Raw genomic sequence first — 13,898 nt, 5'->3', positions numbered from 1 at the left:
GGAAGTGATGATATAAATTACAGGGATTTTAAATGTTTTATTTTCGACGTAGAGATGGAAGAAGTTATTACATTGAGTCTGGTCCCTGCTGGTTTGGACAACAACCATTTCTCTTTAAGCTATTTTTGGATTATATATTCTGGAAACACTGAAATGTAATGTTAAAAGTTTCAAATAGAAGGTCTCTGGGATAAGCTTTGTTTGTAAAGTCAAACACTCACCTGCCTTTAACTAGTTCAACCAGACCGCTTTGGCCGTCCAGGCAACTAAACCAGACAGATGTAACCAGTAAAAACACCTCAGGATTTTGCCTTGAGGTTTATGGGACGTATGCGTTGGTTTGTGGTTCTACAACTTTTCTCCTCATCTCAGAACTTCCTCTCCCACTAGAAGTCCAGGTTTCTCATGCACACCTCTGACTGCATTTACAATACTGAATGAACAGTTATGTGTAATTCAGAATCAGGCAGCTCGGTTTGCTTTCTTAGATCTTTCAGTATCATTTTTACAAACCTGAGGTTGTAAGCAGGGAGGAGTACTGACCTTTGGCATGTGGAATATGTGGAATAACCACTATTAACCAGCGTTCAGTCTTTGTGCGGTTAAATTATCTGTGTGATTGGCATCACAAATGTAAATAAGGTTTAATGAACTTCCCTGGAGAGGTAAAAGCATGAGCCTGTGACTCCGGGCTCCACACCCCACATGTGAAAAGAGGAGACAAAAGGGGGGAGAGAGAGAGAGCAACTTACCCCGAATAAAACCTCTGTAAACCTCCCAACACCCTCTGTTCCCACCAAACCTGCACTGACTCCCCACTGACAACTGGTTTCCTTTTTTTTTTTTTTTTTTTTACACAAGCTCACACTAACAGACACAAACACAAAAAAGACGAGGGCTTTCCTTCATATGTAGGAGCAACAACCTCATCTCAGTTCTTTGACCCTCATGGCTTCACATTTTAATTAAATGATGAGTAACTACTATTACGATGGATTATGCAAGTTATGCTAATGTGTTACCATGTGGTACCATAATGTACCAAATGAAAATCCACTGGCAGAATCTTGAAACTTGCTTGAGTATTGTAATCCATCACAGTGCACATCTAGCCATCTTAAATATATTACAAAATTGGCCTACATTATTGTTGCAGTCTAGACAATGTAACACAAAACTCAACTGCATAAAACACATTTCATCGTGTACAGTTACACACAGTTTGTTGTGAAAGAGTAAAAACTTGCAAACACACAGGTCTGGTCCTTTAAGAATGGGATGAGTGTTGAAACAACCTAAGATAATAGAATGAAATCAACCTTTTAAACTTTCATAAATGCTGCTATAAAAATATCGCCGTGGGTGAAGTTCATTACAGTGTATTAGGACCTATCTTATCTCTATTTATCTCACACTGTGACTCACAAACAGTGTGTGGTAATGTGCAGGCAGTAGTAACCTGTAACTGGGACGCTCATAAAGAATTCTTCCCCACTGATGGCTTCGGTGCTCAACAGTCTGCACTCTTTTCAAACCCTTCATTTACAGTTGGAGGTAGAGGGCGTAGCTAAAAGGGAGGAGGTAGTTTACACACACACCCACACACACACACACACACTAGTTGCTCAGTAAAGTTGTAGATGTGAAGCTCTCTTCTCAAGGTGACCTTTGTAAAAGACAGAGGGAATTTGTCAACAGACACTGCAGATTGTTTGTGAAAATGGTCTGAATTTGAAAAATCACACACCAAGCGTTATGGATTCAGTGATTTACACTAGCTTTATTCTTGCTGTCAATATAGAAAACCTCTGAAGCTGCATTTAGACAATCTTGTGACTGTAAACTCTCCACTGAAACCAAAACAAATCAATTCCTTCTTAGATAAATCCATGTGAAATCACTGTGCAAAGATATTCAAATTTCTATACGTCAGTAAATGTGCTTTCCACCACTGGGTTAGGGAGGGATCTTCTTACCAACACTGGACAATTGACAGACAAACTCCAACACAGTGCAAGGTACTAACGGTCGATGATCAGTTGATTGGACACTTACTTGAGAATTTGCATTTGTCTTATCTACATTAACATTGACACTAGTTCAAACAGGTCATTAGCACAGCAGCAGCTACATTACAGAGCACCCAGACTGTCACGTGGAAAGAGGAGACACCACAAACTGCTCACCACGCTCTGGCTAATTAACATGACACACTGCTCACAAGAAAAATGTCTCAGAACTTCATTCTTCAGCAGTGGGTAATGATCCAGAGTGTTTTCTCTTGCTGTGATCGCAGCTATTTATGGTCCTGTCTCTCTTAGAGAATATCTGTGTAAGTCTAAAATCCAGTGTCAATTTCACATGTCTGATCTGTTGCAGTTTGTGCAGGGAGCTAATCTTTAATTTCCCTTGTAGTTAAACTCCAGTTTAACCCAATATGAGCTTTGTGGCTCACAGAACAACTGCACAAACAAACCCTCTACTTTTCACAGTAGAGCCAGTGTACCTCGAGACACAACAATCGGAGTTGGACTGGAAAAGTAGCATTAATTCAAGCCCTTTTACCCTTGGGGCTTCACATGGTCATTAAGTGATGAGTGAATATGTATTGATCTATGAATCACCTGTTAATCATAGGCAAGTGCTTTTTGATCCCAACAATACTACAAAAGAAAAAATGACATACATATATACATGTGCTCAAACTAAAATGTTTCACAGTAATAATCTGAATAAAATAATACCACATTAAATGGTGTCATTAATATACACACACAAATAACAATGGCAACAGATCTGCACCGGCTCCGTTTGCAAATTCTTATCTGGAAAAACCTTATCTGAAAAGTCCCCAGGCAGGAAACCAGAAATCTTGTGATAGGGAAGCAAAACATTGGGGCATTAAATGCATTTAAGGTTGATTTTTTCATTGCAGTTAATAGAATAGAGAAGAGAAACATTACAGAGTTTGATGAGAACTTATCTGTCCATGCTAGAGCTAGCCGGCGATTATTTTAGCTTAGCATTAAGACTGGAAACATAGGAAACAGTTAGCCTGGCTCTGAGCAACAATTAAAAAAATCTGGCCCCAGCACCTGTAAATGTTACTGATTAACATGTTATATCTTGTGTATTTAATCTGTACACAAACAGAAACAGAAAACTGACAGTTTGTGGTTTTATGGGGTTTATATTTCTGTTTTCGCATGAATGAAAAAAGATATTAGTACGATTTAAAGGTACTTGAACATATTGTTTAACTTGGGACAGAGCCAGGCAAACAGTTTCTTCTGATTCCAAGTACTATACTAAGCTAACTGGCTGCTGGGTTATAGATAAATATTTAGAACAAAGATGTGATATTTTGGAAAATATGTTTTTAAGTGAAATGAGGAGCTCAATACTCCTCTCCTGTCTGTAGGGTAAAAGTGATGCTGCACCTAACACGTTATTAGCTAAACTTAGAAGCACAAGGAAATAGCTAGCCTAGCACTGTCTGTAGTTAAAAAAGAATATATCTAATAACTTATCTAGATTTAGTAAAGATTATCTTGCTTGTTTAACCTGCGGAAAAAAAGAGATGTAAAAGACCAGATGCTTGCTCAGTAGTTGCATGGTTTCAAACTTTGGACCAAGTCAGGCTAGCTGGCTAGCTCTCCTTGTATCTACCCTTTGTACAATGTTAAGATAACTAGCTGCTGGCTGTAGCTTCATATTTACAGTACAAACATGAGAGTGTTATCAATCATCTCATCTACCCTTTGGCAAGAAGGCAATTAACTGATTTTCCCACAATGTAGAACAATTCCTTTAATGTAGTCCACACATTAGCAGCACCTCATACAGTGTTTTATTATCTTATTAGCAGAAATTCCTCATCACAGGATTTCTGGTTTCCATCTTTCACTCTTTTCAGTTAAGAGGGTTTTCCAGATAAGCATTTGCACATTGATCCAGTACAGATATGTTGTCAAAACATTTTCTTTCTTTTGTTTATAGTAAACTAAATGTGGATTTGGGTATGATGACACCTCTACTAGTCTTTTAAAAAGTCTTCTGATTTAACTTAGTTTTAATCAAAAATACAAGTCTCATTCCAACTTTTGTGATGGATTCATATTTAAACAACATGAGACAGAGCTGGATTATTATTGATCAAAGGGATATACGGGAGGCTGCTTAGCTGATATTTTTATAGACATTTGTGGACATTTTTATGGAAGAATGGGAAATGTCCAGTTTTTATTTTATAATTTCCTGTGCACAAACCTCTGGTTAAAGTCTACAGATGACACATACAGATGATGACCACAAATGACAAGTAATGGATGTTCTGCTCTACTCCACAGAAGAATGATGGGTATGTATGCAGGGAGACGGTCAGTCAGCCACTGCTTCCCCCCTCCACCTCCTGGGTGTTCATCCATACCATTGTTCCCTCTTTTTGTCTCTACTAGTGTCAATGCAGACTCTCTCTTGGTGTGGGTCATCCCTTCACTGGTCAACAACCAACCCCCCCCTCCCCCCCATAGACACACCTCCAGACTCAGGTCGTGGAAGACGGGGTGAACATCTGCTCATGGAGGAGGCCCGGCAGCCGGCAGATGGACGACAACACAGTGGTAGAGAGAGAGCGAGGCTCCAGCCAGGAATTCTGGAGGGAAAGAGAGACAAAAGCTAAGGAGGGGACAAAAACGGGAGGCTGCCGAGGGTGTATGAGGGGGTCAAAGAAAGGAAGGAGGAGGAGATTTATAGAGTGAAGTGACACATCCTGACAGGGATCTGAGTATATTTTAAAATAAGGAAAATGTGAAGTTGAAGGAGGCAGAGGCAGATCAATATTCAGAAGCACCAAAACGATTGTGAAATTCTTTGAGGACAAAACATCATTTAAGCCTTTTCAGCAACTGTTAAAAAATGTATTTTATTACGATGATGGTTGAAGAGATAGCAAATGATAATTTCTGTTGTGCTTTCTTTTATGCAAAATATTAAATATATATATATATGTATATATGTATATATATATATATATATATATAACTGAATGAATTTTTTTTCTTCTATTTTTTTCTCTTTTATTTAAACTGTGTACTTTTTCCTTTTTCAATTTGTAAAGCACTTTGAGGTGTAATTTCTTAATGACAAGTGCTATATGTAAATTGTATTATTATTATTATTATTATTATTATTATTATACTCTTAAAAATATGAGGGAAATAGACGTTTATAGTACAGTAGCACGAGCAGACAAATTACTGGTAAAATGTACTTAAAACACATCAGAAACAATTCAGAATACAACAAGATATAAAAGATATAAAAGATATAAAAGTGATTACAAACAAATATAGGGTTTTATAATCATATGGTATGATCAGTTTCATCCCTTGGGTAGAACAACCAGATGAAGTAAATAAATATGTCATTAAACCAGTTGATATTGAAATGTAACAGGTTTAGCCAACCATATCATCCTGGGATACATAAATAAAACTGACTTGATGACTTTTGAATAAATATTACTGCATAAACTCAAGACAACTACTGTGGTAGGTGTTTGAGGCCTACAGATTGTGTAGGTGGTTGAGCTGTTAGAGAGAGTTGTCACTATTTCAGTGTCATGAACATTTCATCCCTCTTCAAATGTACATATGTGGTCACATCTCCGCCCGGCTCACTGTGCTGTAAATTTACAAATGTGAGACGGGGTTTGGTGCATTTGTGTTTAGCAGCCTGTTAAGTGTAGCAGCTCCAAACTGACAAAAACAGCCTCATTGTGAGAATTTGTGTATGAATACACTCAGCTGTTTAAAGCCTTGAATTAGCTGATCTTAATCTATGCAGCCTGCATGCTGGGAGCTCAGACTCAGATCACCACCATCAGCTGTAGTTACAGTTTTATAACCGGGAGCTCAGCAAAACATTCAAGTCACCATTTTCTGAAGGTTTCAGAGAGACAAGAGAGGGAGAATGAACTGCCCCTCGATAATCATGAAACTGTGTATATATATTTATTACACATTTTTTTTATAACTTTTTTTTTTTTTTACCATGTTTTCACTTTTCAATATATTGTTGTGGCAAATAACTGAAATGTAAATTTTTTACATTAAAATAATAAACTTACTGTAGCAGTAACTTTTTATTATAATTCCCCCTATTTATCTGCATTAGTATGCAGTTTATATACTATCTTTCCCCAGTCTTGTCTTTGATAATGATAAAAGTACAACAAGAACAGTTTAGTACAGAGCCAATGGAGCCAAGAAAAGCAGAACAAACTAAACACAGCCATCAGAAAATATGCAAATTGATGCAAATAAAAACGATAAGGTCGAACAAGAGGAGATTAAATTCTGCTCAACTTTGTAGAAGAAATATCCTCACAGCTGTACCAAACAACAGTTATTATGTGAGCAGATAAATTACATGATAAATTACATATGCTTAATACACACCATAATACATAATAGCACATTATAATGTAATTACAAGAAGCTATAGGGACATTTTTGTGTGTGAATGTACTTAATGCACTTGTCAATAATCATAATTCCACCTATGAAGCAGCTGTAACTGGTGTATAAACAGTTAATGCATGATTTATGACACAGTGTATCAAAACTGTAATCATATTCAATATCTGAACATACATGAAGACGGTGTGTTTTAAACCATTTAGTATACAATACAGTCAGAGATGAGTTAGTGCTCTGACTTTGAGTAGCTCTCACTCTATTGTACCTGCTTTTCTTATGTAAATGATTTTTGTGTCTCCATCTTGCTAATGAACTTATAGAAAAGAGTGACATCCTGTCTGTAAATAAGCCCTTGTGGCAGTGAGACGGCCTCTTTGTTTGACTGCTAATTTGAGTGATAGGCACGTGTGTCTGTGTGGATGCATGTTACGTACATGTTGAATATTCTATGGGAAGCAGTTGGCAGCAGTTGGGCTTGCCCATCTGTCAGATGCAGTGCTGGGCCTCATTTCTAAAGGATCAGACAGAGAGTTATTAATCATGGATGAGGTCAGGGATTAAAAGTTAATAAATTTCAAAGGTAACGTTATTAAATGTTCATAAACTAAACAATTAGCCGCACTTGACTATCATGTCCCCACTGATTGATTCTTTATTAATAGTGGATTAATTGGTTTTAATGTCATTCTTCTCTGCAGGGGTTAAACTTCCTGTTCACGTATAATTTTATTCTTTAAAAGCTGCTGCCAATTTGTCAGTGTCCCAGAGTGGAGCGTTTAAGGGCAGAGGACACCTCCTCTGAGTATTAAGAGTGCACACAGTCACTCAGTTAGTTACCATAAAAATATGATCTCATTATTTCACAGCAGGATCACAGTACACACACTGTCTCAAATACTGTACCAACTCAACATCCTCTAAGTGACCACAACATAACAAAATAACACATTTTTGTCAAATGAATAAAAAAAATTCTAAACTTGAAATTTCTATTTAAGAAAACAAACAAAAAAAAAAAACAAACAAACAAAAAAACACCTACATTCATAAAGCTGTATGTGATAGGTGCTGCAGTAGTGCCTTGCCTGATTATTTATTTATAGTATGATGCCACCTGTTGGCCATTTGTGGGACCACAAGTTGGATACAACGAAAAATGGGACTACAAAAATGGTGGCAGCTCTGACACTTTTTTCTTAAAGATGTAAGAAGCCCAGTCCAGTCTTAGAGAATTATGCATGTATTCAATAATGATAGTAAGTTTTAAAGAAGGCCCATAGGTGAATATATAATAGCCTTATTTTAGTTAATGAAAATATTAATTTACTATCTTCTTGTGTGTAGCAAACATAATAAATTGTTGTGACACACTGTAATGTAGCTGCAGCATAAGCAGTGTGCAAGTGTAGCCTACATTAGTGTATTTGTTGTTATAAGAGAATGAATGAATGACAATATACTAAAACACACTTGTAATAATATAAAATATGTTGTTGTTGACCAATTTAACTGCTTGTCTTTGATCATAGTGTGTTATTAGCCATTTATTACATGTTTATCTGTTGATTATACAGGATAATCAAACAATTGCACAACAACAATGTAAAAGTATAATAAAAGATTAACAGAAACACCTGTGCTGTTTGCTACATCAAAATCTATTTAAGAAATGCAGTTAGTTTACTTCAGTCTGTACTTCAGTCTTAAACACATTTCTGTTGTCAAGTGTGGTAAATCAGACTGCTGCCAAGTGCAGCTTGTAAGATGTTATTTTGTGTGATATACTCCTGTTTACAGCCTTTGTAGAGAAAAATATAATTCTAAACTAAAACTAATACAAATCAAATTAAACTGGAAAAAAAAAAATTTGTAGGGTGAATGTGGCCCTGTTTCCAAGGTAACCATCACTGACACTTGCTGACCAGTGACACCAAGAGGCAACTGGATTAATTTATATCCAGCTGTGGCAGAACATAGAAAAAACACATCAAAGTATTAATAGGTTTGCATCAAGAATTCAAACAGATGCTTAAAAAAATCTATTTTCTCTCATTAATATGCAAATGCATGTAGAAAGGTGCTCTAAAATGCTCCATATAGAGTACCTGTGGTGTGTACGACAACATGACAACATAACATGACCCACATACAGTGGTGGTGAGACTATGCGTAAGGAACCCGTCTCTCATAATTTGTGGTTTGCTAACAAGGTTGTAGAACAAGCAGCAAGGAGATAATTAGTTTATAGAGAGCACAGTAACCTGTTTGATGGATACAGTGATGAGAACATCATCGGTTGTTTTAGTGTGGAAACTGTCCTGAACCTGACTGATGAGTTAGCAGAAGGACTGAGCCCTGCCACACTAACAAGCCACAACATCTTGGCTCTGCACTGCACTGAGATTTTATGCTACTGCACTCTTCTCTAAAATGTCTCCAAACCTTCTGAACTCTTCCAGAAGACAAACACATTTTTCTGAAGTGAAGGGAGCTCAGAGGTTTGAGGCGAATTAAGCAAACCTTACAAGAACTGGGCAACTTCATATGAATTTAAATGTCAATCTTATTTTATCAAAGCTATAATCAAAATCTATTTTGTTGTGAAACTGGCTCCAGCTTTGTAAGTTACATGTTGGATTTGAAAGGTCTTTTCTCTGGCGCCATCATGTGGGTAGATCAGGAATGACAATGTAAAAAACAGGAGCCAAGCTGTTTTTATGTTTTTATGGACTATGAAACATAACAATTTTGATTTTCTTTTTTTCTTTTTTGTTAAGCTGGAGAAAGATTTAGGACATCAGCATTTTATTTCACACAGATGATTTAGTTAATTGTGAAAGTTGGCCTCTTAATGGAACAAATCAAAGCATTACAGACTGACCCCACTGTCACCAGCATTGTTTCACTTTTCTACAAACAATTTATACTCTCAGAAAAATAGGAAATATTTTATAATCACATAAATACTCTACACACTTAACTAAGTAACTTTTTTAATTAGAGTTAAGAATATATCTTGCTTGTCTAAATTTTGACAGTCATGCCAGCATCAGAGAATTGATCTGATTTACAGACTGTTTTTTCAGGTGTATTTTTCACTTTCACTCTATATTTTTCCCGTAGACACCGGTGGATATCTTTGTCTGGATATGGAAGTTTTTCTGAAGGTATTTGTAGGTGTTTTAGAAAAAAAATTGATGATTCTTATTACTATTTGAATCATCTTAAAAGCCTCGGAGCATCTTTGGATTAAGAAATAACAATATCAAGTGGTGCATGTTCAGATTTATCCTCTTTGAACCGTCTCTACCTCTTTCGTCCACCAGATGTCACCAGATGCTCAGTAGAGCTGGAGTCTACCTGTCGGCCTGTGTGTGGTCCTGATTGAAGTGCTCAGTCTGCTCTTGTAAAAACACTAAATTAGCTACTGTGTTCCTCACTCTTTGCATAAGTTAAAAGACAGGGAAGTGAGGTGTAATGTGCCTTTAGGTGGGCTGTCTGCGCTAATTATTGTTCCCAACTCTCAGCCTCCACTCAGAGTCCATCACAGCCCACAAAGTCAGAATATCTGTCTTTGTTTGGCTTTTCTCCAGGGAGACAGCTGCTTTGATCTGCTGTTGGAGGCTCTGATTGTCTCAGTGTAACATGGACACTCACAATAGACTACAGCCAAGGTGGGACGACTGTAAACCTCATCACTGCAGAGAGGAGTGAATGCTAAGACCAGAAAAAAAAAACTTAAGAAAAATCACACTTAAAGAGAAGAAGAGCAGAATCACACTTTTTAAAAAAATTAAAGTAGCATAGAATTAATTAAACAAACACTATACATACAACAGAAAATGACATATGAAGTTGATAACACTAAATTTAAAGGTACACATCAAATGTATATCATTCTGGGACTGAAAATAGTCCCCATCAAATGCACTGTTTCCTCCTGTTTGAATAATGTTTGCTTGAAACCACAGGGGCCACCTGTTTTAAGAAATTGATGAGTCTACAAGTGAAAGTATGTGTTTAAGTAGGAATAAATGGGTTTTGGGACTGAGTGCCACAGACAGTTTAGGACTCTCAGAAAGTAATGAGGGTCTTTTATGGGATTGTTGACAATGAGGGCGATATAGACAATTGCCTTATCGTGCCTCTAAAAACTGTCTAGTTTCAACAGAAACACACACTTCATTTATACAAATTATTATTAAAGTTTTACACAAAGCATACTGCTGACAGGATTTTGTCTAATCTCTAAGCTCAGGGTAAGTCGCTACCGACAGAAAAATAGGCGTTAGACAACCTTAGACACTTTCTAGTAACATGTGCCAGCATGAATAAAGCCTTGAGGCGACTCTTGTCCATTCTGGGTGACCAGAATGAAGGCAGCACATCATTGTGCTTAAACTGCAAATTATTCTTATTATATTACTGACTGTGATACAAGCAGCTTATCTTTGCAAATACATTTATGAATGCAACACTGTGACCCAGATGAATTCCATTACAGCCACAATTTGTATTCTCCACAGGTAGCTTGTTATTTATGTCCCTCTCCAGTTAATCTCTCTCTCAAGATAGGAACATATATATATATATTTATCTTTTCTGTAGTTTCGCTGTTGCTTGAATATTTTCCCGCCACCTGCAGCTGAGAGGACAGCAGGTGTCTTCACAGTGAGAGCACAGTGAAACCAGAACGGCTGGAACACAGCACATGTATGATCACTTCAACAATTTTTCTGGTATTTTCAACACCATAACCCATTATGGTGCTAAAATAAATTTCATCTTTGGTCATTGTAATTGATACCCATCTGCTGCGGCAATGTTTAGAGGGAGACTTGGCAAATGTACCTCAGTTTAGAGTGAACATCATGCCTTCTGGGATGATATACGTATCTGCATGTATGCATCTGAAACAGGCGTTCAGTTAATATGATCAAATTATACTTCTGGTAAAAAATGGCACAGAATACAGGAGAGTTACAGTGAAAGAAACTTTATTTTCAGTCCATTTCTGACTGACAATATCCATTAATCCCCATGACAAACCCAACTGAGGCTGAGAGCAGCAGTCAGGTTGAATATGCAGGTTTGTCATCATTTTCCTATAAAAGGCCTGAGGAGGTGAGTGTGGGGGGTCGAGGAAGTGTGGCAGTAATATAAGCAAACAGAGAATGTGAAGAGAGGAAATGGCCTGTCCTAATAATCACAGCCCAGGAGCAGCAGTGCATTCAGCTCGCAGCGCCGGGGTGCTCGGCCGCTTTCTCTGTCTCCTTTCAATGCAGCAGAGCCCTGCAAGCAGCACTTTATGGACAAGCCATGACACCCACAGGAAGTGTAAACAGAGGTCAAGTGTTAAAGTCCAACCCGCCAATTCTCACCTCCATTAAAGGGAGGGGGGGGGGTCTCCACAGAGCCCTCACAGCACCTGGGAAGTGGCTCCTTTAAAACACTGCAATGATTGGTTTCATAAAGCAGCTTTAGAGAGCGACTACGATGTGAAATGTCTACATGACGTCTACATTTTATGGATTTATGAAAAAGCCTATGGCCATCGTACCTGAACAACACACGAGTAAAAGAATTAGACATCTGCTGACAAGTAAAAACTTTCTAGGAATTTAGTGTCACAATTCATGAAATCCATCTGGAATTAGCAGCTGACCTTTGACTTTTTCTTGCACTACATTGTCAGTTGAGTCTGACAGTGACCATTAAAAAAATGATGATGAACTCATGCATAAGCTTTTGAAACCAGGGGGAACAGCGAGCCTGGCTCTGCCCACCAGCACCATCTGAAGGTCACTAAGAGATTTCATCTTGTTTGTTTAGTCTGTACAAAAATCAGAGTGTAAAAACATCAAGTCATGGTGAAGCTAACCGGCTGCTGGTTGGTGAGCGTGGTCTCAATCTGAACATCTGACTATCAGTAAGAAAGTAGTTAAGCATGTTTCCCAAACTATCTAACTATTGCTTCAACAGGCAACATTTTGACACCACTGGGTCTTCGCTGGGCAAAAGGGTTGAACATTTCCTGTTCAGTCTAATGAAGTTTGGGAGCTATCATCCACTGTGTAGATACTCTTTCAGAACTTACAGGATTTGATGTACAACCCTTCAGAATCTAAACTTCCACTAATCCACTCCATCATCTGAGAGACAAGAGTCCATGCTAGCAGCTCTGTGATGCTGGAAATCCATCAAATTGTTATTGAGATATTGGTCTCCTTTGAAAGGTCAATCTTTAAATTTCACAATCATAGAGCCAGAATTAGAGAGAAAGATACTGAACTACAGTTACACGGGCACAAACAGGGTGGAAATGTTTTTTCACCTCGCCTAGTTTTTGTCATAAAAAGGGAATATAAAGCCCGTAGTCAGACCTTTGTGTGTAAAACAGACATAGCCACAAATTGCAACCAATTCTGGTCAGAATCAGGAGACTTACAGCTTTCAAACTATTTATAATTTGTCAAGGTTGTGTGAAGACTGAGTCCGGTACAGATCTGATAGACATCTAAAAGTATGATGGTGTATTTTGAAAGGTTAACATACTGTCACTGCTCAGAGTGTTCAGTCTGCATTTCACTGATATATCTCTTTGCCAAATGTAAAACTTTAATAATAATTTGTATAAATGAAGTGTATGTTTGTGTTGACAATAGACAGCTTTTAGTCTATGTCTAGTCTATGAAACATCACAATATTGTCAAAAACACCTATCACGACCTCACAAAGCCACACATGACGTTTTCAAATGTTCAAAACTTCAAAATATCTAAAAATATTGAGTTTTCACTGATATGTGACAGAGAAAAGCAGGCCATCATCTGGAAATGGCAGTTTCACTATTCTTGCTTGCTTGATTATCAGAATATATACCAATTCTTTTTCTTTGGATTGGCTAATCAGTTAATTAACTAATTGCTCAGCTCCATTCTGATGTGATACATGATCATGTTCTGTATGAATCAGGCCTTTATAGTGGGTCAGACTCTCTCCACAGCCCGGTGGTGTGGAGGCCTGTTTGTAGTGTCAGACAGGCCGAATACACACATGCTCTGTTCCCAGGACAGGACGGTCATGTCAGTCAACAGATACTGTTCAGAAGGAAAGTTAATCCCTCATTAAGTTGTTAATGACATGGACAGTCATTTTTATGAATGGATGGAGGACTTTCTGTGCCTTAAGTGGCCACTCTGAGCCCAGAGCACAGCAGCTCATACAGCAGCACCTAACAGCACTGGTGTCGATGCTAATGGTGCATAGCTGGAGCTGCAGTGGCTGGAGGTCCTCCCTCCTGCCACACATGTAAATGAAAAACACACAGAATCTGCATAGGGATTTGCAAAAGTTGCAGTTTTTAGTGGTGGAATTAGTCAGTTCATTTCACATTTTTACCATTTAGCTGATTGT

The sequence above is a fragment of the Trachinotus anak genome, unplaced genomic scaffold, assembly GCF_046630095.1.
Source record: "Trachinotus anak isolate AG129_WGS33_773 ecotype Australia unplaced genomic scaffold, CSIRO_AGI_Tana_v1 ptg000015l, whole genome shotgun sequence".
In the NCBI taxonomy this organism is placed as follows: Eukaryota; Metazoa; Chordata; class Actinopteri; order Carangiformes; family Carangidae; genus Trachinotus; species Trachinotus anak.
Note: the sequence above shows the minus strand (reverse complement) of the source record.